Source organism: Schistocerca serialis, chromosome 2 (assembly GCF_023864345.2).
Source record: "Schistocerca serialis cubense isolate TAMUIC-IGC-003099 chromosome 2, iqSchSeri2.2, whole genome shotgun sequence".
NCBI classification, from domain to species: Eukaryota; Metazoa; Arthropoda; class Insecta; order Orthoptera; family Acrididae; genus Schistocerca; species Schistocerca serialis.
Genome location: NC_064639.1, coordinates 305,933,921 through 305,938,391, shown reverse-complemented (window position 1 = coordinate 305,938,391; position 4,471 = coordinate 305,933,921). Strand labels below are relative to the sequence as shown.

Genomic DNA, 4,471 nt, shown 5'->3' with positions numbered 1-4,471 from the left:
TGCCCCGACCGGGACTCGAACCCGGGCTCTGCTTACATGGCAGACGCTCTATCCAACTGAGCCACCGAGGGCACACGGGATAGTGCGACTACAGTGACTATGTCGCGCACGCTTCCCGCGAGACACACATTCTCACCTTATGTCTAGACACAACATTCGTAGTGTCCCACTCCAACACTCATTACTCGTGGAAGACATTCTTACAAAGTCCCGTAAGAGTTTGGGGAATGTGTGTGCATCCGCACAGGAGGAGGTTATGGCCGGTATTGCCAGAACTATGACAGCGTTGTTAGGAAACATGAAGTCAAAGAGTGGCTGCAAATGGTCTCCCAGTAGCCGAACATAACCATTTCCAGTCAATGATCGGTTCGGTTGGACCAGAGGACAGTCCATTCCATGTAAACACAGCCCATACCATTGTGGAGCCACCAGCACTTTGTACAGTACCGTGTTGAAAACTTGGATCCATGGCTTCATAGGGTCTGCACCACAGTTGAACATTACCATCAGCGCTTATCAACTGATATCGGGACACATCCAACCAGGCCACGGTTTTCCTGTCGCCTAGAGCCCAACTGATATCGTCACGAGCCCAGGAGAGGCGCTGCAGACGATGGCGTACTGTTAGCAAAGGTACTTCAGTCAATCGTCGGCTGCCTTAGCCCATTAACCCCAGATGTCGCCTTACCATCCTAATGGATAAGTTCGTCATACGCCTCACATTGACTTCTGCTGTTATTTCAGGGTTGCTGGTCTTTTAGCACTGACAACTCTAAGCAAACGCAGCTACTCTCGGTCGTTAAATGAAGGCCGTCGGCCAATGCTCTGTCAGTGGTGAGAGATGATGCCTGAAATTTTGTACTGTCGGCACACTCTTCACACTGCGGGTCTCTGAATATTGATTCCCTAACAATTTCCGAAATGGAATGTACAGGGTGATTCAAAAAGAATACCGCAACTTTAGGAATTTAAAACTCTGCAACGACAAAAGGCAAAGCTAAGCACTATCTGTCGGCGAATTAAGGGAGCTATAAAGTTTCATTTAGTTGTACATTTGTTCGCTTGAGGCGCTTTTGACTAGGCGTCAGCATCTGTTGATGCTAAGATGGCGACCGCTCAACAGAAAGCTTTTTGTGTTATTGAGTACGGCAGAAGTGAATCGACGACAGTTGTTCAGCGTGCATTTCGAACGAAGTATAGTGTTAAACCTCCTGATAGGTGGTGTATTAAACGTTGGTATAAACAGTTTACAGAGAATGGGTGTTTGTGCAAAGGGAAAAGTTCTGGACGGCCGAGAACGAGTGATGAAAATGTAGCACGCATCCAGCAAGCATTTGTTCGCAGCCCAGGAAAATCGACTCGCAGAGAGCTGCAAATTCCACAATCAACTGTATGGAGAGTCCTACGAAAAAGGTTAGTTATGAAACCTGAACGTCAACTACCCGAGGCGATGGATCGGCCGCCAGGCAGCCCGTGACAGAGCACTACATCACTGGCCTCCAAGAAGCCCTGATCTTACCCCCCTGCGAATTTTCTTATGGGCGTATGTTAAGGATATGGTGTTTCGGCCACCTCTCCCAGCCACCATTGATGATTTGAAACGAGAAATAACAGCAGCTATCCAAACTGTTACGCCTGATATGCTACAGAGTGTGGAACGAGTTGGAGTATCGGGTTGATATTGCTCGAGTGTCTGGAGGGGGCCATATTAAACATCTCTGAATTTGTTTTTGAGTGAAAAAAACCTTTTTAAATACTCTTTGTAATGATGTATAACAGAAGGTTATATTATGTTTCTTTCATTAAATACACATTTTTAAAGTTGTGGTATTCTTTTTTAATCACCCTGTACTATGCGTCTAGCCCTCACTACCATTCCGCGTTCAGTCGGCTCCCGCCTTGTGGCCATAATCACGTCAAATCTTTCACATGAATCACCTGTGTACAAACGGTAGCTCCGCCAATGCACTGCTCTTTCATATCTTGTGTGTGCGATACAATCGCCATCTAGATACGTGTATATCACTATCCCACCTCAGTGTAGATGCGTGATGATCTGTTCTCACTTCAAGCAAGGAATTTAGCCTGTCACAATTGATACACAGTAATACAGAAACAGGATTATCAGTTAATTAATGGAAAGATGGTCAGAAATATATTTATTGTAACATAATTAACTACCCTAACAAAATGTTACATTTATTAAAACAAGTAATTGAAGAATTGTTAGTAGCCTGTTTAGGTTTTTATGTTGGTAACGCCACGTAGCGCTCTATATGAAAATCACTGACTGCTGTGTGAAGGCTGTGGTTGGTTTGCATTGTTAGAATAGTCGCCATGAAAGTTTTCAGTAAGGTACTGTACAAAGTGCTGGTGGCTCCATAATGGTATGGGCTGTGTTTACATGGAATGGACTGTCCTCTGGTCCAACCGAACCGATCATTGACTGGAAATGGTTATGTTCGGCTACTGGGAGACCATTGTAGCTGGTAACAGCGCGTAGCGTTGCGCAGTTGGAGGTGAGCCGCCAACAGTGGTGGATGTGGGGAGAGAGATGGCGCAGTTTTGAGAGCGGATGATCTGGACGTGTGTCTATCAGAGACAGTAAATTTGTAAGACTGGATGTCATTAACTGATATATATTTTGACTTTTGAACACTATTTGTTCTATCAAAATCTTTCATTTGCTAACTATGCCTATCAGTAGTTAGTGGCGCTCGCTGTATTGCAGTAGTTCGAGAAATGAAGGTTTTTGTGAGGTAAGTGATTCATGAAACGTATAGGTTGTTAGTCAGGGACATTCTTTTGTAGGAATTTTTGAAAGTCAGATTGCGTTGCGCTAAAAATATTGTCAGTTTAAGCACAGTCATTTATAATTTTTCTTAAGGGGACGTTTCAGAATGTAACTTCGATTCACCTTACATTCGATTGACATTAAACCAAATAGTATCGACGTTTTGCCTCCTCTCTGTTCTTAGAATAGTTCAATGCTGTATTGGAAACGATCATACAGAGTAACAGACCGAAAATTAATAATGATGGTTTGACTCAAATTTCGACGGTCGAACCGTGGATCCGATTCCGCACCTATTAAGATGCCCAGCAAGTACTTGAAGACTTTACAAAAAAATGGCTCTGAGCACTATGGGACTTATCTGAGGTCATCAGTCCCTTAAAACTTAGAACTACTTAAACCTAACTAACCTAAGGACATCACACACATCCATGCCCGAGGCAGGATTCGAACCTGCGACCGTAGCGGTCGCGCGGATCCAGACTGAAGAGCCTAGAACCGCTAGGCCACACCGGCCGGCTGAAGACTTTACAACGTCCTCTGAATTCATATCAGCTTCGGTAGGTGCGACAAATCAAGACACTTTTAATCAATAACAATCTACAGAACTAAGATTCTGCAAAAGTCAGCTTATGGTGTAGTGATCGTATTAACCACAAATCCTTCAATGTCGTATCCTTCAGGTATTTCTTCACTTCAGAACTTGTTTACAGAAAAAGGCAAGTCAGTTAAAAACACCACATACTAGGGTGACATACGAAAAAATTGTTAGAACCTCGAGAACTCCGTTCTCATATAAACCATATATGATTTTTTAAATTGAGAATTTTGCTAAAAATATATACGAAGTGATTGGTGGCGTGCGATGTTCGAAATGGACGTCGCAGTTCTGTAGCGCGACGTTAGGACAACGAAACCGCAGAATAGTATTTCAGTTATGATTAGCCACAACACAACGTTCAGTGGCAGAAAACATCGAAACCAGAACATTTATCATAATACTAATAAATTTCCATTGCCGTTGATTTCGTGAAGGTTATGTAATTGTTCCCATCGTTCCTTTCCTTCACTGTGAAACCTTCCCGTCTCCTCTATATCTCTTTTGTTATTGATAACCTTCCCTTTTACAATAAACTATGGAACTTTTCCTTAGGATTTCTATCTCTTGCTTAATAATAACAAATGAAATCTTCCCTTTGAAATTAATTCTCTTTCTCAATCTTCGCATACCAATTTAAATGCTGCTTATTGAAAGTTATTTTCCGATTATTTCGACGAAACATAGAATGTGTCGTCGTCGTCGTGGCCCTCAGTGGTTATCTGCAATAACCCAAAACTGTTCCTTACCTTTTTTTACTGTTACTGGATCGCCATCTGACTGCTACATCGATCTGCGACATGAATACACTTACTCTGTTTTACTATACTCTATTAACTGCTGGTGGGCTGTCATAATAAGTGGCTGTATTTATTACCAAAGCTGACGTTATTCTTTATTAGCAAAGCTGACGTTATTCTTTAATTGATTTGACTGAAGTTACGTAATTCATAGTTACACTTTTTCTTGACAACAATAAAATTTTTGCAAAGTTTTATGTTGATGGTTTTTGGGATGGATTATAATCAGTAATGCAACATTGCTGGCAAAAATTAATTATATTCTGAAAACGCTTCAAA

The 4,471-nt window shown here is 42.1% G+C and overlaps 1 non-coding gene across 1 annotated transcript; it reads right to left on the bottom strand.

Annotated features, from left to right (window-relative positions):
• On the bottom strand, positions 1–72 carry Trnat-ugu (transfer RNA threonine (anticodon UGU)). The gene has a single exon. It is a non-coding gene; the product is annotated as a tRNA-Thr (tRNA).
• Positions 73–4,471: the final 4,399 nt, after the last annotated feature.